General features: G+C 41.2%; 2 long non-coding RNA genes across 2 annotated transcripts in view; both read left to right on the top strand.

Moving 5' to 3' along the window:
* LOC147652656 (uncharacterized) overlaps positions 1–13,443 on the top strand; it is a 117,135-nt gene that overhangs the window by 25,834 nt on the left and 77,858 nt on the right. The window lies entirely within an intron of this gene.
* Positions 6,828–12,442, top strand: LOC147652657 (uncharacterized). Its single transcript, XR_015288148.1, has 2 exons — positions 6,828–9,186; positions 9,256–12,442. It is a non-coding gene; the product is annotated as an uncharacterized LOC147652657 (long non-coding RNA).

The following is a 13,443-nucleotide window of genomic DNA, read 5'->3' as shown; positions in this document are numbered from 1 at the left end:
AGTCTTTATTATAGAAGACTGTCAGTCTTTTTACCAAGAAACCTCTTAGTTTACCAAGCCAGTCCTCTTAGTTTGGGGAAGATGAATAATCTGGCAATCTTTATATCTGAGTGTTTCAAAGACCTTTAAATTTAGCACAATGAAATCAACCATAGATAGTGACAGAAATAATTGTGCTAAATTATTTATGTTTTTGGTTGTTTGTAGCAAAACAGAGGGAGAGGATTTAGTTATCTTTGGATTTATGAACTCTAATTATTATTATTTTTAAAATTCCTGTGGAAGCTTATCTGTCTTTATGGGAATATAGAGCATACTTACCTGCTCCAGATTGTTCATTATTTTTCTATTGCTATGAAAACATCCTCTTTTTGATGAACTCCTCAGAAGGAAACATCTTGGGGCCTCTCACAATTTTGTTGCTCCACTGTTATTGCTATTGTTTCAAGGTAGTCTCCCTGCATTGTGTCACCAGCAATTTCTGCCTACATTACTTTTTGCAACCTTTTTAATTTTCTCCCCACTGCTGTGAGCTTAGCCTACAGAGGATCTTCTTGACCGAGCAGTAAAATTCCACCTCCTATAATGTCCATACTTCAAATAACCATGTAATGTCATATCTGGTCTAGGATATTGCTGGATTACAAGTTAGGACTCTTCAGGCATTTCCTTGATCTTCTTCAAGAAAAACATAATTTTGTGTTCAGAGCGCATCCTGTATGCAAATTGTTAAAATTGCTTTGTGTGGGTCTTCAAATTATGTTTCATATCTCCCAGGAGGATGCTGATTTCAAGAATTTGCCAGGAGGTTTTAAGATGCTGGCCTGTTTCAGGTTTCTCAGAAGATGGCTGGGCAAGCTCAGCTCGGCGCTTTTATAAATGGTTCCATTTGGAGCACTTGGAACTTCTCCCATGTCAGGGTCACAAGCTTCAGCCTCAAGCATGTTTCTTGGTGTAAGGTAGTCATTGTCTGGAGTGTGAAAAGTAGTTTTCAGAAATCTTTTCACAGCTACTGAGAGCTTTAGAATTTGCTGTTCATGATCTAGCTGGGAAAACTGCTTTATTTTGCCATATACATCACTGCTAGAATGTTTCTGTAATTGTGAGTGAGGGTGGGGGAAACATGAAACATCACAGGACATTTCATATTAGAAATGAGTTTGAGATAGGCTGTGACTTAGAGTGTTTTACAGTAGGTGTCTGAAAGAAGGCCCACTATGAACTAAGTCATGTGGAAATTATTCCAAGACACATAATGTATTTTGAAATTCATAGTACTTATTATCCATAGCTCTCAAAGCACTTCCAAGAAAGGTTAATGCTGTGAGAAGCCTTTAACACAGGGGCTGCTGTTTTGCATGGAATAAACTCACAAAATCACAGAATGTTGAACAGGGGAAGCTGACTGAGAAATCCAGAGAAAAGTTGGTTTGGAAAAAGATGAGGCTCAGCTTCTCAGATGATTAAACCAGCTGCAGTGCACATGGTACTCATTTGCTCCAAATAAACTGATTGTGCCCCAGGAGTCCTAGCTCTTAGTTTATGTCTAAACTCTGGCTATTGCTCCCTACTGTGAACCATCAATGAAACAATTGCAAGGCTAGATAGGGGAGACAGTTCAATAGCAGGGAACAATAGCATTAGCTCACCAGGACCTCTTCAACCTAAGAGATGAAACAGAGGCCTGTGAATACTCTTATGGCTCTAAGAACAGCAGACAGCATTGCCATCGTGACACTGAAGCCACGAAGCCTAAAGGTAAAGTAGCTAGTTCTGAAATAGCAAAGAAAAAAAAGTGCAACAGTCACCTAGCACTTGGCTAGAAGTATCCTTCATTGTACACGTGTGTGTGCATCTGAAGATTTAACCGGGATTATACATTTTTTAGTGCGCTACTGGAAACATGAGCTGGCAATGCAGGTTGCTACTGGGAATATGGTCTGGCACACACCAGTCATCTGGAAAGTAGTTCTTGATTAAACATCATTAGCAGCAAATTCACCAGGAGAGATGAAATGATTTCCATAGGCCTCAGAATGAAAACCAATCATGCTAAGTATTGGTCCAGTCCCTGGCAGTTTCTGATAAACTTGAAAGCTGTGTAAAGGGAAGGGGTTTAGCACATTTAGGCACATGTCTCTACTACTTTGCCAGCTGTTGTTAGTTCTAGTAATAACTGATTCCTCAGGGTGACTTTCCTGATCTCCTAATCTTTTAATTAACCAGAACTGATAACAAGGAGGTGACCTCTATAGACAGGGCAATGGAAGTTATACTGAATCCCAAACACAGGGGAGACTTACACTATTTTAGAGTTGAAAACTGTTATTACTTAAGGTATCATTCATTGTTCAGAATGTGCCATTTCCCCTGTTAAATTAAACACAGGTGGAGGACACAAGCATGCAGCTTTGAAAGACACCTAATGTATTAATGTACTTGCCACAGGAACAGAGAATGATAACCCCATGCATACCCACACTACACAAACATTTTATTTGTCTCCTGTGTAGGAGAAATACCATTTGCAGCAATGGAGGTTTTTGACAAAGTCTTCTAACTGCACTGGATGTTTGGATTTCCTCTGCCCTTCCCTTCTTCCTGTTTCTGTGCTAAAATTTTTCTATTTACTTCATGCAGAGATGAATCCCAGTGTGTGTTGAGAAGTCACTGGCATCTAAGCATATGATGGTGATTGCCTAAAAAAAAAAATCTGTCTCTCCCATAACACTCTACACTGTTTCATCTCCCAAGCCATCTTCCACAGGAAGTGAGCTGCTGAACATCTTCCTTCCCAGTCAAAGAGCCCAGAGAAATTGGTACCTGCTCTCTGATGTGCAGGTCACAGTCCTGTGGATCCTTGTAAACTAGCAACCTTGTAAAGCAGGAGCCAGCTAATATTCTCTCAGTAAGGATGGTAGCCTAGTGCTTTCTAACCAGTGGGGAATATACTGTTCGTTACCTATCAAAATGTAAGAGAACATAACAGAAAAGGCTGTACTTTTCATGCTTTTCTTTTTCCTCTTTGAAAATAAAAAGAAAAATCTGGGAAAGGAAATGTAGAAATTATCATCATGGCATGTTTCTACATCTAAAGTATGTGATGGGTGCTTCAGGCAGTTTTCTCCTCACTGAGGAGAAACCCAAGGGCAGATATGGAGTCATATGAAGCCATTTTACTTCTCTAGCAGTGCTGCTACAGTTATGGCTTTGCTTCTCATGGCTGTATATGGCTGTTGTACAGCTGTGATGTACCACACCTCACCAGCTGCTGCCATGGGCTGAGCACATTCCCAAGGCTCAGTAGTGTCTGTGCCTTACTAGTCTAGAAGTGCAGGACGTTTAGAGAGCTCCTTTATGTGTTACAGTACTTTGCCTTCCAAGGAGAGCGGGCATAGAGAAGGCAAGAGGCAGACAAGGAGCTCAGTGGTGAGTTTTTCATGGCAGGATGTGGAGGATACCAGGTTATCTTGGAATTTTGAAATGGATCTGTGGAGCTTTTGTTCTGCTGCCATTCTTAACAACCTGCTTTTTAAACAATTGTTAAAGCTGTGCTTCCTGCTTGTTTTTAGAAGAGGAAGCTAGTTGGGTTGTACGCATCCAGTGAGGCAGAAATGTATGAGTATGGGTGTTGTTCTTTTGATTTACTTATGCAGAGGAGATAGAGATGAGCCATGACTACATGGGTAGAACTACAGAACCACCGAACAGACTGACCCTTACCCTAAAGCTGGTATAGTTTCTATGTAACTGAGTTGATTTTTAGGAGAAAAGGATGATTTTTCACAAAGTATTTGAAGTACTTGAAGATTCTTCCAGCTCCGTAAACTATATGGAATTATCAATGGAGACTATAACGCCCAGTTGTGCAAAACCTTGGGTGATTACTAGGGCCTGACTGTGAGAAATTATATTGACCATGGTAGCGAAGGGAACATAAGCAAAGCAATTCCATGATTTCTGATAGTTTCAGAAGGAATGCCATTAAAAAATTAACTTTGTTGCAAAATGAAATTTAAAATGCAGAATGCAATGAGGCAGTATCCTTAATAGAGGCCAGAAGGGTCATATCCATTGATGCCAGAAAGGTCATATCCATTGATTTTTATTTTTCTCCATGGGATGTTGCCGTCTGAGAATACTGCCATGTCCCAGGCTGAATTCTGAAATAGGGAGTTTGCACGTTCATTTAATCAATCTGCAATTATTGATTTGGTTTCAGAGGGAAAAGTATGGTCGGTGAAACGACACAGGCTGGCTGTACATTCTATTCTTCTCCCAGAACCTAAGGAAAGACCATGATAGCCCAAGGTTATTGCCAGAATCTGTCTGGCTGTTTACAATGACTGCCCTGTCTTCAATGATTCCTGCATTGCAGTAAGGAACAAAAAGAGATTTCTTGTTCTCCTACGTGTTCTGTTCATTTGCTTGAACCCTCAGAAAGAAATTTCCTCCAATACAGCAGCTGGCAGGTGTTCAAAATGGATTATAACCAGAACCACTACCCCAAGAGAGTATCTGCTCTTTCTGGGAAACAGCAAATGCACATCAATCAGAAAAGCACACACAAAAGGCAGACCACAAAACATTAGCATACCTGACCACAGATGAAGCTTTCTGGCCTTGATACAAATTTAACTACGTCATGCAAAATCAGTTCTTGAGCATCCAACTCATCATAACCAACAAATTAATTTTGGGTAGATGCATCTCTTCCAGCTTGTGCAACAGGATAAACCCTACTGTTCTTAAACTGTCTATGGCTCATTTCCTTGACTGATCCTGTTCCTGTCATCAGTTCATTGGAACAAGTTTACAGAAATAAAAATACGTGGACTGAAAAAAATGTAGTGCTGACACAGTGGGAAGAAGTACTAAGTTATTTGTGAATGAGTCAACAGAATCCTACGGACCTGTCAAATTAAGACTGGATGCATCAGTGAGCCAAAGAGAAGAGAGTACAAAGGAACATAAAACGTCCAACAGAAATTTGCCCAGACACACTTTAAGCCATAAATGAAGAAAGAGATTCTGAAACTTGCAGTGAAAAGATGAGGCTTGTAAACAAATAGAATTGAGGTGAGGAGTAGGAGGGAAATATACCTACTTATTCTGTAAGAAAGTTGTGAGGGAAGGGAACAGTAGATTCTTCAGTAGATTGGAAGGATATTAGCTGAGGGTATCACTACATCTTTTCCAAATCACACAAAGCATCAAAGAGACAAAGACTTCTTAAAGACTAACAATGTGAGACTAACAATGTGGGATCAGTCTACACAGAAGACAGGAAAGAGTTCCCAGCTATCAATGTACCTGCTAATAAAGTAGCACAGACAAACATATTTAGGCTTTATTTAAGCATCATCTAGTGCTTGTACGTAGATAATATGGACAAAGGGATCTCTAGGTGAAGAATATGGGATCTGCAGTAAAAGTGAGTGGCTCCAATGAGGGATTCTGAGTGTCTCTTTCTACAGAGCACTTATCTTCAAATTGTTTTGATCTGCCACCCCATCAATAAAAAATTTTTGAGCATGCTCCACAAAGCCTGGGCCCTTGTAGTTAGTTCCTGAATCTACCAAGCTCTGAAGGAATTGCCTGATTTTCTGAGCTGATGCACACCCCTTGCTTCAGCTGGTATGAAACCCAGGGTGGGCCACTCTCTGCTGGAGACACTATAAGGCCAAGGAGACACTAGGGAAGAAAAGTAAACTGGTAAGATTGATGTCTCCAGAGAAAATTCAGCTTTCAGTGCTTAGATACTCACTGCTTGAATTGATTCTCAGAGTTCCCTGTCATTGCTTGGTTGGATGTTTGCTGGGAAACATTTTCACTGTTCTTGGAGTCTATGCAGGAATGAAAATGATTTATTCTAACAGATAACAGTTTGGACACAAAAATAACCATTTCCATCTGGCTGTTAATGAGGTACCAGACTTTTCATTGGAACACTTACTTTTGATCTAAAGTACTAAATCATTCAACCTGTTGACTATTAAAGGTTCAACAGTTTAAGATACAGAATCAAGACATTTCCGGAAGCTGGAATTTCTTCTCTATAGACTGTTTTAGTCTTAGAAGTGTATAATTTGTAATTCTTCAGTATGATTTGAAAAATGCAGTACTTCATGTTTTTTTCTCTGTTTAATAAATTTAATGTATTTTTGAGTTATGTGATGGTATATTTAATGTTTAGTGACAATGTGATTTCATTTTAACTGCCAGCTATCTGAAAGATGCATCTAAGTGATTTCAAGGAATCCTTTTTAGCTGTACCAATCTGGGAGATCAGCCTGTCAGGTAGCAATAGTTCAATTTCCACTGTGTTCACATGCATAGGACAAAGGCAAAACCCTTTTTTCTTGTCTATCCTGTGTGCCAAGAATCAGGAAGAGTGTTAGTAAGATTTCTCAGTTGTCTGGAGTAAAGAAAGGAAATGGCTTCTGTGTTTGTTCTTCTTAACAAACTTCTGTTTTCCTGAGTAGAAATTTAAAAATCCATTGCAAATCAAGAATTTTTTCACTGTTGAGTAACATGTAATTCCAGGAAGATTAATGTAATCCATCAGATTAATTCTCTTGTTCTTTGGATTAACAAATTTAGCTAAAATCTAATTTCTTATTTCTTATTATAACCAGTCCAATTTTATTTCCACTCCAGGAGTTTGCAAGGTTATATGGATTCAATATTCAATAAGATTGAAGACTTAAACTGAGGAACAGGAAATATGATCTTAAATCTGTTTTAATCTTGTTGTGCAATTTTACATTTTAAATTGCTGTGGAAATACTAATTATATTTTGGTGTTCACCATTGCCTTCTTTTTTCTTTTCTTTTTTTTTTTTTTTTTTTTTTTTGGCAAATACATAGATGGTGGTATAGTCTGTGTGATAGTCCCCTGATCAAAAGGATGCACTATACCTGTACCAGTCTGAGTCAAGCAATGCTATAATTTAATGTGCACCCATTTAGGATCCTAATTTTTGCATTTTATTATACTAAAAAAATCATGGGTTCCCTTTTTGTCAGAAGATTAATTTGTGTCAAGACCTAATTGGGTTGAAATTGGAATTCAATTACAATGCACAAATAGCTTTAGATGGTTTTTTGTTTGGTTTTTTTGTTACCTATCCAGACTGTTGGTGGTAGTTTAACTTAAAACTCAAGAAAATATTTTTTACTGAAAACTTAGTATTAACAATTTATCTATACTTAGTGAATTGAACAGATTGTTTCTGTTTGTTCATTTCTTTTGGTATTTTAAACTAGCTTAATTTACACTTTCACATGTTATTTTTCTTAATATTTTGTAAAAGGAAAAGAAACTTTCCTGACTTTTCAGCTCCCAGTTGATTTTTCAGCTTTCAGCAAACAAGTCTTTGAACTGAACTAGTTGAATAAATCAAAACATTTCCCTATGCTAAGAAAAAAGTCTCCTGTTGTCAAAATAAGATTCCTTGTCTTTTAACAATCCATGAATCTAGAAGTTTGGACAGTGGGTTATGTGGATTTAGTTTAAAGTTTGGTTTAAAGTGCCTAGTGAGAACCTGTACTACTTGCTCTTTTCACGTTGATTTCTAAACAGGTTATTTAAGAAAAACCCAAAAGGGAATATGCTTCTGTACTTCAGCTGCTTTGGTTTACAGTCCAACAGAAGTTTAAATTACCTATATTTGTAATGTTTCCTGTATGTCCAGTGACAGCAGCAGTGGCTGATGAAAGGAGCAGGTACTGAGTAGGTTACATGTATACATATTATGCTGAAAGCAGTAAAAAGGTAATCTCCTTCCCACTACTGCTGGAAGGCAGGCGTTCATAATTTCATTATATTCCTTCTGCCTAGAGGTGAGTGTGCTTTCTTCTAAGCTAATTCTAGGGTTTTTTTCTCTTCACTGTGGAGCATGCAAATAGATTAATGAAGCGCCTTACACACTGAGAGTCTTGGTTTGGCCAAAAATTAGATTAGAGTTAGGGTGAAGGTATTGAGGTACTAAATGGTACAAATCCTGACATGTAAAACCAGCCTTAGACTGACCACTCCAGTGTCTCTTCAGCTATTCTAAGAAGATTAATATTGTTCATTCAAAGAAAGAGGTTCTGTTCAGATTTTCTTAAAATGCAGCCTGCATCATTCTTTGCTTTTTGTCACCTGTCAGGTCATCCTCTTGCATTGTCATAATACTACATGCTGAATTTAGTTTCATTTTCTCTGTCTTCGTAAATCTCTACTACCAAACAGTTGACAGTAGGACCCAGCCGTGAGTATGTGTGGGGTAATGCCAGGAAATGAATGTCTGTCCCTGTGTTTCACGCTGAAATGTCTGTACTTCTGTACATGGGGCACCTGCATTGTACTGTGAACCCCCTCTTCCTTCCTTCTGGGTTCCACTTCTGTCCAGAGAACCTTCCTGCTTTCAGGCTGAGTACCCGTGGTGAGTATGTAACATTGGTTTCTTTCTTTTCCCCCACAGCTCCCTTTGAATTCTCTCGTTTAATGCCTGGAGCTCTTTTCAGTCAGCTATTCAGTCAGCAAATTTACGGCTACATACTGCTTTCCCTTAAGCTTTTCCCGCAGGTGTGTTTAAAGCGTGGCTTGAAGGAAATCAGGATGGTGGTGACTCTTGCTCTTTTTAGAGTGAATAAATGTCTCCCATTCACACACACACACACAAAAAAAGGTAGTGTTCTACTCTCTCTCCCTACTCCCAGGGGAAAAGCCTGCATCCTTTGCTATGTTTCCTACGGGAGGGCTCTTCGGAGAGGTCAAAAGCAGACAGGGCGCTTTCACCGTCCTTCATAACAAAGTTGTTGAAGCCTTTTTATCCTAAACAACAAAAACTTTACCGCGATTTTCGCTGCCGCTTAGAAGCAGGGCAAAGTTAGAGCCTCGTGCTTCCTCTGCCGAGGGGACGCGGGAAGGAGCTGTGTCCGCTCCGGGGCTCCTCGGAGCGCCGCTCCCGCCGCGCGGCCTCTGCCCACGGGGCGGCGCCAGAGCACCGCGCTTGGCGGGCCAGAGCCGGGAGAGCCGTGGGCAGGGCCGCGTTCCCTCAGTGGAGCCCCGCTCTCCGGACGGGGGTTCCCTCGCTGGAGCCCCGCTCTCCGGATGGGGGTTCCCTCAGTGGAGCCCCGCTCTCCGGATGGGGGTTCCCTCAGTGGAGCCCCGCTCTCCGGACGGGGGTTCCCTCAGTGGAGCCCCGCTCTCCGGATGGGGGTTCCCTCACTGGAGCCCCGCTCTCCGGACGGGGGTTCCCTCAGTGGAGCCCCGCTCTCCGGACGGGGGTTCCCTCACTGGAGCCCCGCTCTCCGGACGGGGGTTCCCCCAGTGGAGCCCCGCTCTCCGGATGGGGGTTCCCTCACTGGAGCCCCGCTCTCCGGACGGGGGCAGGGGAACTGCCGGGCCTTCGCCGCTTCCGAGCGCGGCGGTTCCGCGGCTGCTGGCGCTGCCCTGCTCTGCTCCCTGAGGCATCGCAGCCGTCGAGCCCGGGGGAAGGGAATGCTGCCAGCTCCGGCTGCAGCCCTGTATTTGTACTGGGTGACTTACCTGGCCGCTGGGCAGAGAGAAGCAGAACAGGATAGCCGAACTGGGAAGCTTGTCATGTTGCCCCACACGGTATTCGGGTGCTGCCTTCAGCCGCCACCATCTCTAAGGGTACCAACCACCTCCTGCCAATCTCTTCTGCATCGTGTTCCGATGCTACATTTAAAAATTACTCAGAAATCTGGAAGAGCTTTTCAAAGTACTGTCTTTAAACTATCTTCCTTTTCATCTGAGATTGACAGATACTTAGTGAAGATCCGTCCAGGATCCCAAGGGGGTGAAACAACTGTGCCACTGTTTCATGTTGATTATGCTACAGACACATAGAAATAGATATGATATGAGTCTGGCCCGTGTTGCTCTTGTAGCTCTATGGGAAGACAGTTTGGAGAGCCTGATTCTACACTGTCTGAATGTAATAGAGCATATGAATGTTGGCTACTTTGGGGCTCAGTGCACACTGAAAGGTACAGTAGACATCTTTGAAGATCACTGTCTTATGGTTTCTCTCCATTAAACACCACTGTTTTGCTAAACAGAGATGTAGGGAAGCTCTTGTGTGCCTGTTGCCATCAGTTTAGTGTACAGGAGCTACCTCAGTGGTGAGGCCGGGAAGAGGATGGTCATGTAAGGCAAGGTGGCAAGGGAATCCTCGATTACACTTTGGTCCCATGTGTAACAGAGGTAGGGAACTGATCAGGCCTTTGCACCTGAGGGAGGTTGAGTGGAACACAAGCTAACATATAATGTATTGATAAAAGGTCTTTCTACTGCATGAAAAAATGTTGTTGGTCAAAAGTCACAAGCCCACAAGTTCTGTCTCCAATGACATTGCCCAGATGGTGCAGCTCAGAACATTGACATTCCTGCTGGTGCTCGCAAACGGGCTGAGCTCAGAGCCAGCTTTAGCCCAGGGTATTCTTTGGCTTCTCAGACCTAAGTTGCTCTGTGGATCATGAGGGAGTGTGGGAGCACCTGGGAACACATCCCTGGACGCTAGTGGAGAGTGTAAAAAACAGATGGCATGTTAGTGAGAAAGCAGCTTAGCAGCTGCAATGTTCAAGAATGTGTACTTGTACCTGCTTGCATAGAGGTTGATAGCTCAAGCAAGGTTGTGAGTGGCTTCCTGTAAATTGTCCAAGCCCTCTGTCTCTCTTGCTTTCTGCCTCAATGGAAGGTTTTGTTCCCAAACCCTTGCTGTATAGCCATGTAGTAACAAACAGATGGTCATAGAAATGCTGAGCATTCAGATGCAGCAGAGTAGAATTCCTTCATCTCTTGATGTAAATACCAAAAGCTGCAGAGACTACAGCAGTGAGGAGTGGGAAGGGTAGTTTGGGACTTCAAGCTTCCTACTGGAGCTATTTGATGACACTAGTCTCTATAGTTTTGAGGCCACCCAGGAAACTGAGAAACATGCTGTGAGACTGAAGTCCAGAGTACAGATTTCTATTCAGGGGATAAATCTCGCAGGAAACTCTTTTGCTGTCTGGTGCATGAACCCTAATATCTTGCAATCCTGTTGTATCTTTCTCAGAGTACCCCAAAGTACTTAGCTATGTTTTTAAATGTCCCACTGTCCTACAAGTTGGTTCAGAGTTTAAAGTCCTGACTAACTGATGGAGGCCCTGAGGCATAGAACTAGGTTACATGATTGTTGCAAGGTCACACGAGTTTATTAGCTCCCATTTGCTGGCTTAAAACTTTAAAGGTTTTACAAAGCTTCAGAGCTTAAATCCCTTTTCAATTCTCTGGCTCTGTGATTTTTGCCTTTATTTTTTTAATGTAAACCTATTAAATCTCCTATGGGCAGCCCTTTCTGTTTGTAGAAGATCACATAATCTAACTCATGATGGGAAGAGGCTTCCAAAGCTGTACATGCTAGATAAAAATCCTGCTGATTTTTGTGTATTTATTTAACCTCTTCAGAACCTGACACATGCAAAAAATACTTTGGTTCTATGTCTGAACAGAATAGTGTGCTTGTGAGCCATGTGAGGATCTATTGGCCCTTCTGGTCCATTAGTTGCCACAAGTGAGTGTTACACAACAGTCAAAATGAGACAAAATGAGAAAAATGAGAAAAACCTTTTAAATAAGCAAGTCCTGGGTCTTAGGAAATCTCTGAATTACTGATACTAGCTTTTGTTCCATTTGGGTATTTCTTTACTGTTTCAAGGACTGTAAGATCACCTGGAGAAGATTCGCCCTGGATATGGAATGGAAGGCAGCTAGGGAGGCTGCAATTTCTGATTAGTACTGTTTGGTGGTGCTTTTGGGAAAGACAATACCACCACATATCTCTTTTCTTGCACTTCTCCCATTCCCAACCATGCTGTGACTGCATCCTGCCCTGCCTTTGTATGCCAGAAGTCAAAAAAGAACAAGGTAGTAATGGAAAATCTGATATGGAAGTCAGTTGCTAAAGAATAGGGATATAATTAATGCCAGTTGACATAGTTTTATGGAAACTAGGTCTTGTCAAACAAACTTGATCTCAATAATGTAATCTCAAAGAATGGATGTTGAAGGCAATTGTAAAGATGTGAGTTACTTATACTTTCATAAAGCATTTGACTTAGTACTGTGTGATAGGCTGGCTAAAATTTTAGTATTACATGATATCAGTAAAGTGCCTGTTAAATGGATTAGGAACTGGTTAGTGAAGAGAGCTCAAAGGCATCATTTGTGGGAAGTATCACTGAATGAGAGAGTGTCCAGGGGATTTGGCAAGAACTGATATCAAGTTCAGTGCTATTCAACAGGTTTATCCTTGATTTGGAAGTAACTATCAACCATAGCTGAGTGTTAAGTTTTGCAATGTCACAAGATAGGGTGATAAATAATGAGAAAAACTGTAATATAAAATGATTAGCATCACAAGTAAAGTTAATTCTACAAAAATGTGTATTAGCAGTCATGTTCAAAGTAGTACACTTGGGAGCAAGTACTGTATCTTTCAGTCCTCCATTCTGTAGCTTTATATTTGAAAAAAAGCTATTGCATTCCTTAGAGTTGACCACAGGAGCAGGAGTGCTCTGTAACCTACATGTATGGCACTGACAGACTGCTAGCAGAGTGTCACAGATACCTCTAGTTTAAAGGAAGGTAGACAAGCTGAAGAGATCAAAGGAGAGGAATTCCAAGATGACTTGGAAAAAGAAAATAGAGCTCAGTTCATTTCAAAAGCATTGAGAATGGTAGTGCAGAAATACCTTAATCGAAAACAAATGCCAGGTGCACTTTTACCCCCACCATGATCAGAGGACCCTTTCAGGACAGCAGGAACCAACATCTGGAACCTAGAACAGTTTCTATTAAAACTGCTAGAGAAGTTTATATTAAAATAAGGTACATTTCTTTCAACAGAAGAATGAACAAATATTGGAAAGACTTAAAAGGATGCTTTTTGCTTTGCATATCCTCAGCATCTCTCCAGTGCCTTAACAAAATATAAGTAAAGATTAAGTAATGTAAACTTATTATCATTCAGATCAAAGTGTAATTTTGTGGTCTGAAATATAAAGGAGGGCATCCACATGGTCTTCACTCCCTCAGGTATGTTTCCATGAAGTGAACACAGTGCTAAAGTTTCCTGTTGGCTAGGCATCATCTTTGTCTTTGCATCATATGAAGTCAAAGGCAGCCCTGTAGTGTTTCACTGTGCCAATATTCAAAAAGAACAAACCCTATGACCAGGTGATTTATTATGTATACATATACACACACTCTCTATATAACTTGCAAAAACCCATCATTCTTCCAGCTTGTGCTCCCAAGCCACGAGTGTGTTTCTAGCCATGAGAAAAAGCCTTCTGTTGCTAGCAGCTTAGGCTACATGTCCAACCTGCTGCCTTCAGTGATCTTGCTAAGTCAGGCAGCCTGTATTCCAGACCAGTATTCCA

This window comes from Cyanistes caeruleus, chromosome 6, assembly GCF_971803275.1.
Source record: "Cyanistes caeruleus chromosome 6, bCyaCae1.hap1.1, whole genome shotgun sequence".
NCBI classification, from domain to species: Eukaryota; Metazoa; Chordata; class Aves; order Passeriformes; family Paridae; genus Cyanistes; species Cyanistes caeruleus.
The sequence above is the reverse complement of the archived record's forward strand: the minus strand, read 5'-3'. Positions and strand labels throughout refer to the sequence as shown.